The sequence below is a fragment of the Pelophylax lessonae genome, assembly GCF_965119305.1.
Source record: "Pelophylax lessonae genome assembly, chromosome: 2".
Taxonomy (NCBI): domain Eukaryota; kingdom Metazoa; phylum Chordata; class Amphibia; order Anura; family Ranidae; genus Pelophylax; species Pelophylax lessonae.
Window position 1 is genome coordinate 351,998,263 of NC_138769.1, and position 21,979 is coordinate 352,020,241.

Consider the following 21,979-nt stretch of genomic DNA (forward strand, 5'->3'; position numbering starts at 1 on the left):
CCTCCATTTTCACAGCTGTCCTTCAGATTCACAAACTGAATAATGATCATGAAACTGTAGTGTTTTTATCCAGAAAATATATCCATTATTTTAATGATACACTAGTGGAGGCCAATTGTAAGGCAACTATGTCCTTGTTAGGCAATTATTTTCTACCCGTGTAAACTAACAGCTTCCACAACACAGATGGTAAACATGGATGCAAATAGCAAAGATATGTTTTTAACATAAAAGGATTATCTCAAAAAGTACAAAAAAAAACCCTTCAAGTTTAATTGTTTTAAAAAAGGAATATCACAGAAAAAAGTGCATGATTGGTTATTCAGTAAAATGAGAAAATATGTTAAGGGTCTGAATACTTTTGCAAGGAGTGGAACGTGAATTTCATTTCAATATCATTTCAACAGAGCCAGTTAAATTGGACATTCTGAAGTTTCCTTAAAATTTAACATTACTCCTATTTTCAAAAGAGAATCTTCCCTATGGAGTGTCTATTTTCTTGAGATCTTTTTTAAGTCTATGAGTTGCAGTGATGTACTGCTATGATCTGCACTAACAGACCTTTAATGGATACCACACAGAGGGATTGAAATGCGGAGATGATTAGATGAAGAGACAGTGGGATAGATATAGATGATAGGTAATGGTAATGCATGATTGATATATAAAGGTAATGAGTGATTGATGGATATGGGAGACATATAAAGAAGATTGATAGAAATGTAAAAGGGGAAAAATACAGCTCACAGTAGTAACAGTACGTGTTATAATGTGCCTGATTAGCAGTTATGTGGGATTAGTACATTTCATGTACTGCACTGGGATAATATATATAAAAATATGTTTAGATCTGAAAGGTAACTTTAGTAAGCAAACACATGAAAATAAACTATGCAGCTGATTATAGCATCAGTAAATTAAAATAAAAATGAGGTGCCCTTTGTCAGGCTTTTATCACTTCTAAATTAGTTTAATTGGAGTACATTTTAAACAGTAAATAAAATGTGCTTATATTGTCCATAGCAATCAAATGATGTACATGCTTACATTTTTCCAGACCTACTGGATGAATTTAATTGTCTGTTATGGGTGAAACATTCACATTTATTCCTTAATTTTTATAAACCAGCTTAGAAAGCACCTAATACAGTAGATTACTATAAGTTAAACAGGACATCTACATTTGCTTTAATTATTTTATAAATATTAGAGATTAGGGTTGAGCGGACACCTAGATGTCCGTGTTCGACGGGTTCGGCCAAACTTTAAAAAAAAGTCCGGGTCCGTGTCCCGGACTTTTACCGAACTTTTCCCGGACACCAAACCCCATTGAAGTCAATGGGGACCCGAACTTTAAGGCACTAAAATGGCTCTAAAACACCAAAGGAAAGGGCTAGAGTGCTGCAAATGGCAGCAAAACGTAATTAAGAGCATGGCAAGTGCTCTGCAAACAAATGTGGATAGGGAAATAACTTAAAACAACAAAAAAAAACAGAAAAATAAAACAATGTTCTTCTTCATCTCTGAAGGACGAGGCCCATATGGAGTAGGAGGGAGGTTGAGGTGGTGGTGGATGTGGCGGTGACATAGGCGTGCGCACAGGGTGTGCTGGGTGTGCCTGGGCACACCCTAATCACCTAGGGCACATAGCATTGCCAGTGAGGAGATGGGAAAGATCTCCCTGGGACCTGCTCTGCTCTATTTCTCCTTGCCTACAGGTACATGGCCCCGATACATTACTCTCCCTGCTGGCAAACACATGCATGTGTATTTCAACTTTGGGGTGCACACCTTAATGCAATAGGCTGCGCACACCTATGGGCGGTGTAGGTGGAAGCGGCGGTGGAGGAGGACCAGGGCCGGATTAACAGCATCATGGGCTTGGTGCTGAGGATTTTGAAGGGCCTTAAGGGCCGTGCCTTGCCATGCACCCAGAGGAGGAAGGGTGCAGCCATGCATGCCTAATTCAACATGGGATGCTGTCTCTGAAGCCCATAAACACATCCATGCATCGCCAACTGTCCCTCCTTGTCCGGCCTTCACGCTGTGTGGGGAGGTTCTGAGGGTGCTGCCTGGGGAAGCGAGCATAGAAGCCAGACTTCTGTGTTTACAAGTGACAGAAGAGCGGTAACAGTGAATATGGCCAACCCGGGGCCTATATAAAAGGTAGGGGCCTGGAGCTGCAGCTCCAATAGCCCCTACATTAATCTGGCCCTGAGGAGGAGGACGAGGTAGCCAACACTGCTTCTTTTCAAAAATTTTAAATGAGGGTACACCCCAAAAGAGTGAGAAAGAGCAAAAATGGAACAATGGGTGGGTAAGGTCGGTATCCATTGCTATTCTGCATAAGGTACGGAAAAGTCCCGTGGGATCCATGCCTGGTTCATTTTAATGAACGTGAGCTTGTCCACATTGTCTCTGGACAGGCGGCTGCGCTTGTCTGTTATAACGCCCCCAGCCGTGCTAAATACCCGTTCAGATAATACACTGGCTGCAGGGCACGCCAGCACCTCCAAGGCGTAAAGGGCAAGCTCAGGCCATGTGCCCAATTTGGAGACCCAGAAGTTGAAGGGGGCAGACCCGTCATTCACTACATGTAGGCGTGTGCACACATACTGCTCCACCATGTTGGTAAAATGCTGCCTCCTGCTAAGACGTTCCATCTGAGCTGCTGGTGCTGCTGTTTGTTGTGGCGTGCTGACAAAGCTTTTCCACATTTCGGCCATGCTAACCCTGCCTTCTGAGGTGCTGGCGGTGCCCTGGTTGCGTTGGCGACCTCCTCCTCCTCCTCCTCTGCCTTGTGCTTCCACTGTGGCCCCGCTGTCAGATGGGAATGCCAGCAGCATGGCGTCTACCAGCGTGCGCTTGTACTCGCGCATCTTGCGATCGCGCTCCAGTGAGTGAATTAAGGACGGTACGTTGTCCTTGTAACGGGGATCCAGCAGCGTGGCCACCCAGTAATCAGCACAAGTTAGAATGTGGGCAACTCGGCGGTCGTTGTGGAGACACTGCAGCATGTAATCGCTCATGTGTGCCAGGCTGCCCAGAGGCGACGAAAGGCTGTCCTCTGTGGGAGGTGTATCGTCCGTGTCCTCTGTATCCCCCCAGCCACGCACCAGTGATGGCCATGAGCTGGCCTGGGTGCCACCCTGCTGTGAACATGGTTCCATCTCCTCCTCCAGCTCCTCCTCCTCCTCATCCTCCTCATCCTCCAGAACTGTGCCCCTGCTGGACAATTGTGTCCCTGGCGTTTGTGTGTGCAGGAACCCACCCTCGGAGCCCCTTGCGAATGACTGCCCTGAATGCCTTTGAAATGTTACCTCTTCATCCTCCTCCTCCTCCTCCTCATCCTGTGCCACATCCTCTTCCATCATCGCCCAAATTGTTTTTTCAAGGAGGCATAGAAGTGGGATAGTTAAGCTGAGAATGGCGTCATTGCCACTGGCCATGTTGGTGGAGTACCCAAAACAGCGCAACAAGGCACAATATATGCAAATGTCAAATATGCAAACTATGCCGCAATTTAATGTTTTTTACACCAAAAGGGTGTGTATTGAATAGCGGAATAGGATAAAAAAACTGTGTATCTCACACGTACAAACACAGACTAGGCCCGATTAAATTTTTTCCTACCCTAAAGGGAGGATGAGGAAGAGGAGTATGGAACATGCAGCACCCTCAAATCTTCAGAAGTATGAGATGAACCCCAAAAACTTGGAAAGGTGGATCTCTCTCACACGTACCAACACAGACTATCCCCCAATTTAACTGATCCCCAAAGGTTTTTGATTAAATAGCGGAATAGAAAATATGATCCAAAAAAAGTGTATGTATATCACACGTACACAACCACACTAGGCCCCAATTACTATTGTTTGTACCCCTAAAAGGCTAGATGAGGAGTAGGGGGGGTATGGAACAGGCAGCACCCTCAAACCTTCAGAAGTATGAGATGAACCCCAACAACTTGGAAAGGTGGATCTCTCTCACACGTACCAACACAGACTATCCCCCAATTTAACTGATCCCCAAAGGTTTTTGATTAAATAGCGGAATAGAAAATATGATCCAAAAAAAGTGTATGTATATCACACGTACACAACCACACTAGGCCCCAATTACTATTGTTTGTACCCCTAAAAGGCTAGGAGTAGGGGGAGTATGGAACAGGCAGCACCCTCAAACCTTCAGAAGTATGAGATGAACCCCAACAACTTGGAAAGGTGGATCTCTCTCACACGTACCAACACAGACTATCCCCCAATTTAACTGATCCCCAAAGGTTTTTGATTAAATAGCGGAATAGAAAATATGATCCAAAAAAAGTGTATGTATATCACACGTACACAACCACACTAGGCCCCAATTACTATTGTTTGTACCCCTAAAAGGCTAGATGAGGAGTAGGGGGGGTATGGAACAGGCAGCACCCTCAAACCTTCAGAAGTATGAGATGAACCCCAACAACTTGGAAAGGTGGATCTCTCTCACACGTACCAACACAGACTATCCCCCAATTTAACTGATCCCCAAAGGTTTTTGATTAAATAGCGGAATAGAAAATATGATCCAAAAAAAGTGTATGTATATCACACGTACACAACCACACTAGGCCCCAATTACTATTGTTTGTACCCCTAAAAGGCTAGGAGTAGGGGGAGTATGGAACAGGCAGCACCCTCAAACCTTCAGAAGTATGAGATGAACCCCAACAACTTGGAAAGGTGGATCTCTCTCACACGTACCAACACAGACTATCCCCCAATTTAACTGATCCCCAAAGGTTTTTGATTAAATAGCGGAATAGAAAATATGATCCAAAAAAAGTGTATGTATATCACACGTACACAACCACACTAGGCCCCAATTACTATTGTTTGTACCCCTAAAAGGCTAGATGAGGAGTAGGGGGAGTATGGAACAGGCAGCACCCTCAAACCTTCAGAAGTATGAGATGAACCCCAACAACTTGGAAAGGTGGATCTCTCTCACACGTACCAACACAGACTATCCCCCAATTTAACTGATCCCCAAAGGTTTTTGATTAAATAGCGGAATAGAAAATATGATCCAAAAAAAGTGTATGTATATCACACGTACACAACCACACTAGGCCCCAATTACTATTGTTTGTACCCCTAAAAGGCTAGATGAGGAGTAGGGGGGGTATGGAACAGGCAGCACCCTCAAACCTTCAGAAGTATGAGATGAACCCCAACAACTTGGAAAGGTGGATCTCTCTCACACGTACCAACACAGACTATCCCCCAATTTAACTGATCCCCAAAGGTTTTTGATTAAATAGCGGAATAGAAAATATGATCCAAAAAAAGTGTATGTATATCACACGTACACAACCACACTAGGCCCCAATTACTATTGTTTGTACCCCTAAAAGGCTAGATGAGGAGTAGGGGGGGTATGGAACAGGCAGCACCCTCAAACCTTCAGAAGTATGAGATGAACCCCAACAACTTGGAAAGGTGGATCTCTCTCACACGTACCAACACAGACTATCCCCCAATTTAACTGATCCCCAAAGGTTTTTGATTAAATAGCGGAATAGAAAATATGATCCAAAAAAAGTGTATGTATATCACACGTACACAACCACACTGGGCCCCAATTACTATTGTTTGTACCCCTAAAAGGCTAGATGAGGAGTAGGGGGAGTATGGAACAGGCAGCACCCTCAAACCTTCAGAAGTATGAGATGAACCCCAACAACTTGGAAAGGTGGATCTCTCTCACACGTACCAACACAGACTATCCCCCAATTTAACTGATCCCCAAAGGTTTTTGATTAAATAGCGGAATAGAAAATATGATCCCAAAAAAGTGTATGTATATCACACGTACACAACCACACTAGGCCCCAATTACTATTGTTTGTACCCCTAAAAGGCTAGATGAGGAGTAGGGGGGGTATGGAACAGGCAGCACCCTCAAACCTTCAGAAGTATGAGATGAACCCCAACAACTTGGAAAGGTGGATCTCTCTCACACGTACCAACACAGACTATCCCCCAATTTAACTGATCCCCAAAGGTTTTTGATTAAATAGCGGAATAGAAAATATGATCCAAAAAAAGTGTATGTATATCACACGTACACAACCACACTAGGCCCCAATTACTATTGTTTGTACCCCTAAAAGGCTAGGAGTAGGGGGAGTATGGAACAGGCAGCACCCTCAAACCTTCAGAAGTATGAGATGAACCCCAACAACTTGGAAAGGTGGATCTCTCTCACACGTACCAACACAGACTATCCCCCAATTTAACTGATCCCCAAAGGTTTTTGATTAAATAGCGGAATAGAAAATATGATCCAAAAAAAGTGTATGTATATCACACGTACACAACCACACTAGGCCCCAATTACTATTGTTTGTACCCCTAAAAGGCTAGATGAGGAGTAGGGGGAGTATGGAACAGGCAGCACCCTCAAATCTTCAGAAGTATGAGATTGTGTTCACTGTACCCCACAAAGATTGAGTTCACTGCACCCCACAATGATTGTGTTCACTGCACCCCACAAAGATTGTGTTCACTGCACCTCACAAAGATTGTGTTCACTGTACCCCCCAAAGATTGTGTTCACTGCACCCCACAAAGATTCTGTTCACTGTACCCCACAAAGATTGTGTTCACTGCACCCTAAAAGGATGTTGTTCACTGCACCCCACAAAGATTGTGTTCACTGCACCCTAAAAGGATGTTGTTCACTGCACCCCAAAAAGATTGTGTTCACTGTACCCCCCCAAAGATTGTGTTCACTGCACCCCACAAAGATTGTGTTCACTGCACCCCAAAAAGATTGTGTTCACTGTACCCCCCAAAGATTGTGTTCACTGCACCCCAAAAAGATTGTGTTCACTGTACCCCCCAAAGATTGTGTTCACTGCACCCCACAAAGATTCTGTTCACTGTACCCCACAAAGATTGTGTTCACTGCACCCCAAAAAGATTGTGTTCACTGTACCCCCCCAAAGATTGTGTTCACTGCACCCCACAAAGATTCTGTTCACTGCACCCCACAAAGGATTTTGTTCACTGCACCCCAAAAAGATTGTGTTCACTGCACCCCAAAAAGGATTTTGATCACTGCACCCCAAAAAGGATGTTGTTCACTGCACCCCAAAAATGATTTTGTTCACTCCACCCCAAAAAGATTGTGTTCACTGCACCCCACAAAGATTGTGTTCACTGCACCCCAAAAAGATTGTGTTCACTGTACCCCCCAAAGATTGTGTTCACTGCACCCCACAAAGATTCTGTTCACTGTACCCCACAAAGATTGTGTTCACTGCACCCCAAAAAGATTGTGTTCACTGCACCCCAAAAAGGATGTTGTTCACTGCACCCCAAAAAGGATGTTGTTCACTCCACCCCAAAAAGATTGTGTTCACTGCACCCCACAAAGATTGTGTTCACTGCACCCCAAAAAGATTGTGTTCACTGCACCCCAAAAATGATTTTGTTCACTGCACCCCAAAAAGGATGTTGTTCACTCCACCCCAAAAAGATTGTGTTCACTGCACCCCAAAAAGATTGTGTTCACTGCACCCCACAAAGGATTTTGTTCACTGCACCCCAAAAAGATTGTGTTCACTGCACCCCAAAAAGGATGTTGTTCACTGCACCCCAAAAAGGATTTTGTTCACTGCACCCCAAAAAGATTGTGTTCACTGCACCCCACAAAGGATTTTGTTCACTGCACCCCACAAAGATTGTGTTGACTGCACACCAAAAAGGATTGTGTTCACTGCACCCCAAAAAGATTTTGTTCACTGCACCCCAAAAAGATTGTGTTCACTGCAGCCCAAAAAGATTGTGTTCACTGCAGCCCAAAAAGATTGTGTTCACTGCAGCTCACACACAGAAAAATGGATGTGGATCACTGACACCTGCCTATCTCCAATCCCACACCACACAGCAATATCGATTGTAGTTTGTAGAACACAGTTTCCCTAAAATTCAGCAGACTCTGTCCCTAACAGGATTGAGAAGAGATCGTAGATCAGGATTGAGTGCAGATTCACCCCACCCCCCACACAGCAATATCGATTGTAGTTTGTAGAAGACACTGACCCTATAATTCAGCAGACTCTATCCCTAAAATGCCTACAACTCGCCCTGCCTAAACACTCCGACCTGTCCCTCAATTCTATCCGGACACAAATGGTTTTTTCCTGCCTATCTTTCCCTAATCAGCAGCCAGCACATTGATGTGTGCTCTGTCCCTTAGCTAAGCAGCAGAATGACGCTGCTGCGGCGGCTGCCTCGAACTTATAAAGACTTGGTCACATGCTTCAGACGGCCAATCACAGCTACTAAGACATTTGCAGGCATGGCTGGGATGGCTTAAGGCACACCAGTTAAACGATTGTTGATTGGCTGTTGAAAGCCCGCCATGAAAAGAGCGCCAAAGCATGCAAAACCCGGAAATAAAACGACCGAACACGGATTTTTACCCGAACATACAGTAAAGTGTCCGTGTCCGTGTTCGGGTAAAAAAAATCCAATTATTCGGTACGAACACGAATAATACAGTCCGTGTTCGCTCAACACTATTAGAGATGTACAGTACAGTACATAGATATACTATCAATGAATGTTCTTGGTAAAAAACATTATAGGCCTTGCTTCTTGAGTTTGAGTTTGCAACATAATTACAAATCCTTGTGCATTATTGCCTGTTAGAATGGACATAATATAGAATTTTACATATACATGCTGCAGATTTTAATGGTATTTTGAGGTAGATTTTCTTTTAACGCCTTACATTTTTTTCTGACCTGATAGGCTAGAAGATTGCCAGGTGCAGCACCCATCCACACCTATCTATTCATTGTATACTTACCTTCCTAACACTTAGATGCGTCTCAGCCTTGCCCGTGAACCGTGATTGCACATTATCTATCATTTGTTTGTAAAATAATATTTTAAGTTCACTCAGATTTTTGCTTTGGTCTGCTAGTGTTCCAGTAATAGATGCTAAGGGTAAGAAGATAAATCTCCTTCCCTCAAATTCAGTATGAACAAAATGCAATAAAAAAATAAAAACTATAGTCAAAAATACATTTATTTTAATATACACTATAATAATATTTGGTCCTATCCTATCTGACTAGTTGGTGATAGTGGAGTCAACTGCTTCCCACCTGGCCTCTGTAGAATAAGTGCCGTATGGGACATAGTGGATCACAGATTGGGGTACTGGAACAGTATTGTTGGCCCTTTACCATATGATTTCTTTGATTAATCACAGCGATCAAAATAACACTAGTAAACAAGGGCTTTCATTCATGAAGCATTTGTTTACTACAGTGATCTCTGTGATTGGTTAGCGCAATCACATGGTACAGAGCCAATAACCTTAACCCTGTACCATGTGATCTCTGTGGCCAATCACAATAATACTGAATGGCTGCATGAATACAGCTGAACAATTAGAAATAGCTGCTAATACAGTCATAATGACTGTATAAGTAATCATAGTGTAATGCCCCCACTCAGACCAGTATGGTGTAATTATGGTGAGAGAGCATTGCTCTGGTGACAGTATGTAAAAAAAAAAAAAAAAAAAAATCATATTTTATTTTTATATATATATATATATATATATATATATATATATATATATATTAATATATATATTAATATTTGGGGGTTATTTAAATGTAGAGCCTACCAGTGAGCTGAGTCCATGGCAGTTGTGCCATTCAAGGACTTGTTGGCCCACTTTTATTAAAGAAAAAGGAAAAACATAGTCCATCCAAGATTCCCATACAGGGGTTTCAACTTTACACAGCAGTAAAGAAATAATAAGCGAATAATATAGTTGGGGGGAGTACCGCGCTTTAAAGTGCTTAATACAACATAGGTCAAATTATATACATATGTGAAAAAGTGCCTTAGTGCTTCTTAAATACAATATTCATAAATTATGTGTCTCAATGTGCAAAATAAATACAATCCGATATAAATCCTTCAATTAATATAATAGGTGATAAAATAGACTAAACTAAAATTGCTCTTAGTAAAACCAACTATATCAATACAATATATAGTGACAACATATATATATAATCCGTGACTATTACAAAATTTTATAATGTGCTTTAAATAGGTGATATCAAGTAAAGTGCTGAAGTGTCCTTAAATAATTATATAAATATATAGTGATCAACAGAATCTTCTTTATCCAAATTTGGCATGCAGGTGCTCTTTCATGCGGTGCCCACTAGGTGTCCTAAGCGCTCACCTCAATGCTCTTTTAAAAGAGCCTTAAGTTGTATGCCTCGGTATGCTGTTCCTTCCTCCTTACTGGCATATATGTACCATTATGAATCCTCAGTTATATCTCCCTTGTATAAACAGCTATATTCCAGGGGATATATGCGGTCCTTTATATCTCCAAAAAAAATCAAATTGGGCCAAACATGGTGAAGTACGTCCCATAAGTTTTATTAAAAAAGGTAAGAGTAACACTCACATTGCATTGCGTCTTGTTTCTAGCATAACAAACATTCCTTTGCTGATACGTCACTTCCGGTTTGGCTATCCTACGCGTTACGCTGCGTACCCAGGATGATCCCTGGAAGAAGCTGCGTGGGTACGCAGCGTAACGCGTAGGATAGCCAAACCGGAAGTGACGTATCGGCAAAGGAATGTTTGTTATGCTAGAAACAAGACGCAATGCAATGTGAGTGTTACTCTTACCTTTTTTAATAAAACTTATGGGACGTACTTCACCATGTTTGGCCCAATTTGATTTTTTTTGGAGATATAAAGGACCGCATATATCCCCTGGAATATAGCTGTTTATACAAGGGAGATATAACTGAGGATTCATAATGGTACATATATGCCAGTAAGGAGGAAGGAACAGCATACCGAGGCATAGAACTTAAGGCTCTTTTAAAAGAGCATTGAGGTGAGCGCTTAGGACACCTAGTGGGCACCGCATGAAAGAGCACCTGCATGCCAAATTTGGATAAAGAAGATTCTGTTGATCACTATATATTTATATAATTATTTAAGGACACTTCAGCACTTTACTTGATATCACCTATTTAAAGCACATTATAAAATTTTGTAATAGTCACGGATTATATATATATGTTGTCACTATATATTGTATTGATATAGTTGGTTTTACTAAGAGCAATTTTAGTTTAGTCTATTTTATCACCTATTATATTAATTGAAGGATTTATATCGGATTGTATTTATTTTGCACATTGAGACACATAATTTATGAATATTGTATTTAAGAAGCACTAAGGCACTTTTTCACATATGTATATAATTTGACCTATGTTGTATTAAGCACTTTAAAGCGCGGTACTCCCCCCAACTATATTTATCTGAATTGTGTAGGTTACCAATTTTAGTACCTGCGGCATTAAAGGTGTTATATTTTAGACAATAATTAGAGAGACAGCGCGAGAATTTCACCAACCCTTTAAATAAGCGAATAATACAAATCCACCTGGCTCTCTGGTCAGCACTGCGGCCTAGGCTTTGACCTCTGTCCTCTTGACCCTGTAATAGTGTCTCTGTTTGGTACACACTCTGTACCCCTACCGACACTCTCCTTTTTAGCTTTCTTGCTGCTCAATCCCACAGGTTTGGGCCCTCCGTCTGCTCTGTCAGACTGCACAGTGCAGACATGCACACTTCTCCCTTGATTGCCAGGACTCCTCTGGAGGGTGGAGCCCAGAACCCTGGTCCTGTCTCTACTAAAAGGTCCAGACCCAGCTGCACAATCAGTGTGCCGGCTGTTCCCAAGACCTGGTCCTAGGATTGTAGATTTCTTTCCACCCAGATCGCTGTAAAATCTCCAGGCTCCAGGTCTCCAACTGGACTTTATAAAACAACAAGGAAAATTAAAAGCCAGTTTCCTCCAAATAAAACAATCCACCTGGAGCCTCTTAACCTGCCCGGTTGACAATCCTGGGCGACATACCCCCTCACAGCTGATATATATATATATATATATATATATATATATTTTACATAACAATTGTAATGTCACTAGTGAGCATACAAGGGGTATAATTCCTGCAACCGCTGCAGAGCAAAGCATCGCAGCTGCGGCATGTGTACACCCCAACCATCAATATTCCCATCACACACTTTCCTGGAGAAGGCTCTGAAAAATTGGGCACCGCAGCAACCACCAGCTGGAGACAGGATCATACATAACACAGAGGAAAACGTTGCCATTTTTGAAAATATTTGTCTTGCTTGAAGAAGGGGCCATACGTGGCTCTAAAATTATATCTGTGATGTAATCATTCTTCAAAAAAACGTTTGGACTTAATATGAAGACCCGTGGTGTGCTTGCGAATATTTACAATGTGTACATCCCTTGCTGCTGCCTCTGCAGCTAAAGGGGGTAGTGGTTGAGGGTCACTAAAACTGCAGCTTAACCACAAGGTTTTACTGTCCCCCAACCTTATGTTTGAACAAGCTTTAATAGTGCAGCCAGCCAGTGCCTCTGATCACCACCACACCACTAAAAGTGTCTCCATACCTGTGTAGTTAGAGTCAGTATTCCTGATTGTCCGCACCTGACTTGTATACTTTGACCAATCACAGCACAATGTACTGTGAGAGCCATGATTGGCCTTTGCCCAATCATTACTCAGGGGGCACGCTCCACACTATATAAGGCAGCTGCTTACATGGCAGCCGTGTATAATGTGTGACATTGCAGAATAGGCAGGTAGTTAGTGGATATTGTGTTGAGTTAGTTTAGTGCAGTCAGTGTAGTGTACAGGCCTACCCCACTTTCAAAATGCATAATATGCTGTAGCCCTGGGTCCCCTTTCTGTGCTACCCATGTTTGGTGTCCCTGTCACTTATGGTTCAGGAGCAGTGCCTTGTCAAGCTCACCAAGATTGCCCATAGACCCCAATGTTAAAGACAGGGAGCAGAGTCATTTCAACCTGACCAAGATTGCCCATAGACCCCAATGTTAAAGACAGGGAGCAGAGTCATTTCAACCTGACCAAGATTTCCCATAGATGCCAATGTTAAAGACAGGGAGTAGTGCCATGTCAAGCTGACCAATATTCCCCATAGATGCCAATGTTAAAGACGGGAAGCAGTGCCATGTCAAGCTGACCAATATTTCCCATAGATGCCAATGTTAAAGACAGGGAGCAGTGCCATGTCAAGCTGACCGATATTTCCCATTGACACCAATGAGCACTGAAAAGAGTTGTAAAGTCAGAAGGCTTTTTATCTTACTGCATTCTATGCAGTAAGATAAAAAACCTTCTGTGTGTAACAGCTGCCCCAGCACCCCCTAATACGCACATGAACCCAATCTCTGTCCATCTATGTCCACTAGTCCCTCGGCCGTCCGGGACTCTCCCTCCTGATTGGCTGAGACACAGCAGCGGCGCCATTGGCTCCTGTGGCTGTCAATCAAAGTCAGTCAGCCAATTGGAAGAGAGAGGGAGTGGGGCGAAATAGAAGCTCCTTGTCTGAATGGACAGACGGAGCTGCAGCTCGGCTCAGGTGCCCCATACCCGAGGGGTACCCGAGAAGAGGAGGATCTGGGCTGCTCTGTGCAAATCCACTGCAACAGAGCAGGTAAGTATAATGTTTGTTGTTTTAATCACTTGAAAGCTGAAAATTGGTCTGGGCAGGAAGGGGGTGAAAGTGCCCTGTATTTAACCACTTGCCGACCGCCGCAAGTACATATACTGCGGCGGTCAGCCCCTCGCAGGCAGAGTGACGTATCGGTACGTCACTAGCCTGTAAGGCTCTGGGGAGCGAACGCGCACTGCCGGTGGCGCGCTCCCGCTCCTGCGCGGTCACGGACCCCCGCGCGTGTGTGAACGGCGGACCCGATGTCGGGGGAGAGGGAGAAAGGCAGGCGGCTAGTGTAAACAAGCCGTCTGTCATTCTCCCTTGTGTAGAAACAATGATCATACGATTCTACTATGTAGGACCGTTGATCATTGTTCCTACAGCTCAAGCCACAGCCAATCACAGTTAGAATCACGCCCCTAGGGACACACACAGCCCCTCCCTCTCAAATAAAGTTAACCCCTTCACTGCCAGTGTAATTTTACAGTAACAGTGCACATGTATAGCACTGATTACTGTAGAAATGTCACTGGTAACCCCAAAAGTGTCAAAAATGTCAGTCAAGGGTCCGATCTGTCCGCCCCAATGTCGCAGTAACGCAAAAAAATCGCAGATCGCCGCGTTAAAAAAAAAAAACAAAAATGACAAAAATCTTTCCCTTTGTTAGTAAACGCAATAACTTTTGCGCAAACAAATCAAAATACGCTTTTTGCGATTTTTTTTTACCAAACATATGTAGCATAAAACAAATTGGCTGAAAATGTTAAAAAATTTAGATTTTTAAATTTTTTTGGGGCGAATTTCATATAAAAAAAAATGTGAAAAATATTGTTATTTTTGCAAAATTTACGCTCTTTTTTTGTTTATAGCGCATGATAAAAAAATTGCACAGGTGATCAAATACCACCAAAAGAAAGCTCTGTTTGTGGGAAAAAAGGACATCAAATTCGTTTAGGTACAGCGTCGCACGACCGCGCAATTGTCCGTTAAAATCACGCAGTGCCGAATTGCAAAATACCCCCTGGTCTTTCAGCAGCCAAATCCTCCGGGGCTTAAGTGGTTAAGTGGTTTAGGGGAACCCTATGACAAAATTAAAAAAAAAAGACGGCATGCGGTTCCCCCCTACAATCTATACCAGGACTTTTGGGTCTGGTACAGATTTTAAGGGAAACTCTAGGCCAACTTTTTTTTTTTAAACGGTGTGGGGTCCCCACAAAAATCCATACCAGACCCTTATCCGAGCATGCAGCCTGGCATGCCTGGAAAGGTGGGGGGATGAGCGAGCGCTCTCCCCCCCCCTGAATCATACCAGGCTGCTTGCCTTCAATATGGGGAGGGTGCTTTGGGGTGACCCTCAAAGCACCTTGTCCCCATGTTGATGGGACAAGGACTTCTTCCCGACAATCCTGGGCTGTCGTCAGGCCCAGACTGGCCATAGGGCAGACCGGGCACTTTCCCGGTGGGCCGGGGCCGCCAGGCAGTATTTACTAATAGGAGCTGGTGCCAGCATTATGCTGTGTGAACGAGGCAAAAAGCCATGAATCAGCCAGCCCTGCGCACACCGCTCTGCCCACTCCACTGTGTTTCCTTGTCAGTTTTGTTGGAGAGGAGAGCTCAGGTCACAGGCTGTTTCCTCTTACTGCTTCCCTTGTTTGGCTGTAAAGGTGGGAGGGGTGTCAGCAAACACGAGACCTGTGTCAGACCCAGTGGCGGCCGGTCTATAGGGGGCGCAGGGGTGCCGCCCCCCCCAATCTGTGGCCAAAGAAAAAAAAGAAAAAAAAATTACCATTTTCAGCCCACTAGGGGCGCCAGACCTACTGGTGGCTATGGAGGGGGTGGGGTTTTGCACCCCACGTTCGGCAGGCAGAGGCGCCGATTGGCGGCCTTCTGGGGGTCATCGGGGCGCAGAGCAATGCGCTCCGACACTCCCCACTGTAGTGATGTCCTGGCTGTGATTGGTCCAGACTCCAGCCTGGACCAATCACACAGGAGGACATCCCGGGTGACGTGACGCGTGGGGGCAGTGCGTGCGTCAGTCACTCACCGTCCCGGCGTCACGTCATCACCTTCCCGCCCGCCGGCGCCGTCAGACCAGAGAGGAGAGGCAGCGCGTGAGGAAGAAGACAGAAGAGGGACTCGTCTCATGTTCTCGCCTGCGTCTCACAGTAGTCCCCAGGCCGACTCCAGTCAACAGCAGCAGTAGCACGCGGTGACGGCACCAGTGTGAGTGAGGTAAGTGAAGTGATGCCTCGGGGGGGGGGCCCGGCCCACACACTGCTTTGAAGGGGGCACGCATGCCCGCTGATCTCTGCATTGAAGAGCAATGCCTATTACCTTTTTCTGTGTGTGCCCCCCCAAAAAATTTTGAGCACCAGCCGCCACTGGTCAGAGTGCGGGTAAGTCAGACTGAGGGAAAAGAGCTGTGTCTGGCATTGCTGATGGTGGGATCGGAGTTTAGGAGGTTGCAGTGAAGAGGAAGGGGGAAACTTTTGGAGACTGCCTGCCTGCCTGTCACCTTGAAAGTAGGTGCTGCATTGCTTCTGTACAAACTCTTCCTATAACATATCTGACATTGCTGCAGTGCGGTGACCTGGGATTGTATGGATGCTGGGGCTCCCCTGAATCTCGCTGGGTTTACAAGTCACTTCCTATGACACAGTGAATGGTGTATATAGACTGTGCATATAATATATAATGGGGCTTCCATTTTGTCAGCCAGCTCTGATTGCAAACAGGAGATGCAGTCACCCAGAACATCAAATTATATCCCAAGTCACTACTGGTTGGTCACATACTGTATGTGACAAGTTCTGATTGGTTACTATGGGTTACTGCACCGCTCCTATGTCTGTTGACTTTATGCAAAGTAACCTGAACTGACCAATCACAGTCCATCTTGCACTGGCTGCATTTGTACTGGTAAATAGCAAAGGCGCGAATGACAACAGGAGAAATCTACTGACCATCAAGCCCTGTACGCTTTAATGAAAGGTCAGTGGCAGCTGCAGCTATCTGTAACTATCCGCTCCGCCAGCAGCAATCCTCGCAGGTAATCATCACTGACCTGTCATTAATCACTTGTCTACTGGGCACTTTTACCCCCCTCCTGCCCAGGCCAATTCTCAGCTTTCAGCGCTGTCACACTTTGAATGACAATTGCGCAGTCATGCAACACTGTACCCATATGACATTTGTTATATTTTTTTTTCACACAAAAAGAGCTTTGCTTTGGTGGTATTTAATCGCCACTGGGTTTTTTATTTTTTTGCAAAATTAACTAAAAAAGACCAAACCTTCTGAAAAAAAAAAAAAAAAACCTTTTCATAGTTATAAAATTTTGCAAACAGGTATATTTTCTCCTTCAATAATTGGCACTGGTGAGGCGGCATTGATTAGGCTGCACTGATAGGAGCACTGATAGGCGCACTGGTAGGGGGCACTGATAGATTACACTGATGAGGAGGCACCAATGGGCACTGATAGGCAGCACTGGTAGGTGACACTGATGAGGAGGCACTGGTGGGCACAGATTGGCAGCACTGATTAGAACTGATAGGTGACACTGATTAGGAGGCACTGGTGAGTTCTGATTGGCAGCAACGGTGGGTACTGTTGATCACATGGGAAAGAGCAGCTGATTGGCTTTTTATCTTGACCTGTGATTAGCTGTGTCCAGAGGAAACAGTGATCACAAAGCATGATACCCGCACGCCACAGTGGGTGTGCGGTGGGCGCAATCATGGGAGGACGTCATATAACACCCTGGCCGGCCAGGCTGAAGTTGTCATTTGGCTATTGCGTGGTTGGCAAGTGGTTAAAGCGTACAGGGCTTACAATGACTGAAGCCGGCCAAATATACTGTAACTAAAAGACATTGAAAAACAGGTTGTCATTTTTTGTAATTTTGGCTGTAAAATGGGCTGCTCAGTCCAAAGTGCCCGGGCCTATTTTTTGTCCCAGTCCGGGCCTGGCTGTGGTGGTCTGCGGGTGAGGGGCTTATCGGAATCAGGAAGTCCCCCTTAACAAGGGGGCCCCCAGATCCCGCCCCTATATGAATGGGTATCGGGTACATAGTACCCCTACTCATTCACCAAAAAAGTGTCAAAAAGTAAGAACCACAGGAAACAGTTTTTGACAAGTCCTTTATTAAAAAATAAAAAATAGTGTCCCTCAATGTAAATCTGTCATCAATCATGAAGCCCAAGGAACCTAAAAAAAAAAAAAAAAAAAACGATTCCGCCTCTTGGGAGGCATCCTGCCGAATGCCTTCGCTCCGGTTTGACAGCTCTTATATAGGCAAGGGGCAGGGCCACCTGGTTATCTCACCTGGTGGCACTGCCCCTTCTGACATCACATGACGTCATAAGAGGGCGGTGCCACCAAGTGACATAGCTGGGTGGCCCTGTCCAAAGGGCGCTTCCAGATTCTGATAAGCCCCCCACCCACAGACCCCGACAACCACAACCCAGAGTTTTCAAGCTCTGCCCCCCCACCCCCAAGCACCTATCGCCCCATGCTGAGGGCATGTGGCCTGGTATGATACAGGATGGGGGGTGCTCACATGTCCCCCCCTTTCCTGACCTGCCAGGCTGCATGCTCGGATAAGGGTCTGTATGGATTTTGGGGGGGAACATATGCCGTTTTTGTTTTTAATGTTGGCATGGGGTTCCCATTAAAATCCATACCAGACCCAAAGGGCCTGGTATGGACTGGGGGTGGGGACGCCATTTTTAAAAAAAGAAATTTCATTTTTTTTATCTGTATTGCTGGGAGCCGGCAATACATTACAGCCGCGAGCAAGTTTAAATTATTTTTTTTCTTTAGAAACATAAGTATTGCTGCAGCAGACTCTATACATCGTACAGATGTGCCACTTTACAGGCACATCAAGGGAACCCCCTAGGCATGATATTTAAAGGAAATTTTCATTAAAATCACTGCTCCTTTAAAAACGATTGTTTTCAAAAATATTTTTGCGTTGATACATGTCCCCCAGGGCAGTAACCTAGGTCCCCATGCACTTTTTATAGAAATAACTTGTATACAAGTCCTTAAAATTAGGACTTTTGATTTTTTCATGTTCATGTCCCATAGACTTTAATAGAGTTTGTATGTTCGCTAGAACTTTTTCCCTGTTCGAGATGTTCTGATGCGAACCGAAGAGGGGGGTGTTCCACCCATCCCTACTCAACGCTCCTAGCATGGGCACCTCTGTATTCACACCTGTAGTGCTGGATAGCAGTGCTGTCAGTTTGAGGAATAGATGCAGCTGGAGGACAGACCAGAGCTCTATACATAGGTGCAGTGTGTTGCAGGGGGCCTCCTAGATGACATCACATGCGGGTGGAGCAATGGGCAGTTCTCACTGCTGTGGCACTAGGGGGTGCTGATTCCAACTGCTGCTCTTTTCCTACAATAATTGGGGACAGAGCCAATGCTGGCAGCAAAATATTTAAAAAAGTTTGCAGTTGTGATCTTTACTATTTAAACAAAAAGGGAGCCCTGACTGGTAGGTAGGTTTAGCACATGATACTGCTATACCTATATGAGACAGCAAAGTGTGCTTTTTGTAAAGCTAGACTTACATTCTAAAGCTCAATGGGCATGAAAAGATAATTTAATGAAATCATATCAAATAGGATATTTGTATTCCTGTGCATCTTCTGCTAATCTTTACAATCAAAAATATATTTTTTTTTTAATTCATGGTAACATTTATCACATTTAGTTTAATTCACCATATGCATGTAATTTTATTTTTTGTGTATATTGTGCACATAAGTCAATAAACTGAAATTACACACAAACGTAGAGGTATAATAAAGAATCATAAGATGAAATCACAGTTAATGAGCAATATGGTTGTAAAATGGTTAAAGCCCAACTCCAGGAATTAGGCTGGCCATAGAGGGCTGCTGTTAGAAATCATGAGGCCCCACACAGCTTTCCTAATGGGGCCCCGCCTACACCCCCCATGCAGTCAGTGAAACAGTGGCACTGACTTTATCCGCCTACACCCCAAAAATGAAAAAGTCTCTCTTCTGTTCCCACATCCTGGGCCCTTCTGTTGAGCTGGTTGGGCCCAAGGAAATGTAATTGAAGCTCTGGTAAGCAGGTAGGAGTAGGGGTGTGGTCGAATTAAATCAAATTATTCAATTAGTTAGAAATGAAAAATAAAGCTGCCCTGGGCCCCCCTGTTTAGCTGATGGGCCCAGTACAACAGGACCAGTTGTACTGCCTTATCTGTGGCCATAGATGACTTGTTTTTTTTTTCTGTCAGCCAGATTCCTCTATCTACACAAGCAAGGTGGATAGAGCAATCCTGCCTGCTGGGACATTGTATTCTTACAGTGGGATTCCTCAGCTGACAAAAGTTTTCCAACATTCTCATTAGATCATTAGATCTACTTCTGTCCACCGGGACAATCGATATGTTGGGATACTTTTGTCGATCAGCGACTGCAGCTGCTAAACATTGTATTCTGACAATGGACCAGCCAAATTTCAATCCAAGTGTGGGTGTTCTCAATTGACAGAAGTGATCATTAGATCAACTTCTATCGAATAGGTACGGCCATACAAGGATGGAAAATCGGCTGGTTCAGCAGAACTTCGATCCATAAAGCTTTGATCAAAATCTATCTTTACAATTGACCCACTGCACAGTAAAAGGTTAAATGCTAGTTGGGTATATACAGTATGAGTCTAGGAGGTATATATGAGAGGAAGAATTACTTATCCTATCCCCTCTCTGGCCCCCTACTCTGCTCCCTGAAACCCTGGTCTGTGGGTCACCCCCTGAGATCATCTCGTTCAATGCAGGGCTATTGACGATTGCTCACCCCCCGGGATCATCACGTTCAATGCAGGGCTATTGACGGTTGCATAAACAGGAAGCCTTGAGTGAGGAAAGATGTGGGTTTTTCCTCTTATTCCAGCACCCCCAGATGTAACCAGCAGATAACCCTTGCCCCTTGGTGTGTGTGTGTGTGTGTATGTGGTGCTTGGGGGGGGGGGGCATTGCAGCTGCCAGGTTTTTTTTTTAAATCATGTGATGTTTTTAAAATGTACTTGAAAAGTATTCTGTGGTTTAATGAGTTAACCATATGCATGTGCACAGGCTGTGCTGGGTTTGCCTGGGCACCCTAATCACCCTGTGCTGTGCAGATTCCCCCTGCTGCCAGAGCCAAATGTGAGACATCAGGGGTCTTTTTACCCCTGATTTTTTACCACAGCTCCCCAACATGGCTCCTTAAAAAATTGTAAAAAAAAAACTATAAAAAGTATTATTTTAAAAAAATATAAAAAAATAAAATTGTAAACATTATAAATAATAAAAATAAAAAACTACTGACAACGTCCTCTGCCCTACTGACACCATTTACTTCTCTATCTTTGCCCTACTGACACATCCACTGCTCTACTGATCGACACTATCCATTGCTCTACTGACTGATACTATCCACTGCCCTATTGACACCCTCCATGTTTTAATACATTTTAAAATGTTTGTTTACAATTATTTATAAGAGTGTGTGTGCAATATATATATATATATATATATATTATATAGTTTATACTGTATAACTACTCACATATACACATGCATGTGTGTTTGAGCTTTGGGGTGCATACCCTAATGCAATAGGCTGCGCACACCTATGGAATTAACCCCAAAGTGTAAAAAAGAATGGAACCTAGGTTTCAGCTGAAATGGTTTTGTTTTCTTTGGCCAGAGAAGGGATGGGTTGCAAACTTTGCTGTTTTTTTCTTTTTTTTGATACCCAATAGAGATAGAGTTCCATTTTAAAATCACCAGCATGTATAAAGCCTTTATTGCACACATTCATGGAAACATACTACGCACAGTTTAACACCCATTTCAGCATCCTAAAAACAGGATGCGAAAATCCTATTTCAGAGTCCTTGTTTAATTTGCACATTTCCAGATGGCAGCTGTCTAGGCTTGCTCGGACTTCCCTGAACTAACAGTAACTAGCAACATAGCATCATACAGAGATAATTGAAGAATGAATTATATTCTACTGAACATTGCTGTAGGAAGATGTACCGGTGCATTACACTGCATTTACCTTACTGGATGCAGATTGGGATTCAGCAATTCCCAGGTGTTTGTTCGATAATAATCATTTATTACTGTTTTACTCTATGGTACAAAACATAATGTAGTATTAAGAGATAGGAATAAGATATTGGAAAACAGAAATGGTATTTTTGAACCTGATCTTTCGATGAATCACCTGTCTAATCATTTCTAATGCAAGATTGACAACGTAAGGTAGCCAGTTGCGCAATTTTAGATCTTCGTTGTCCCTTCTCTGTTTTCATCACCGACAACACCAGAT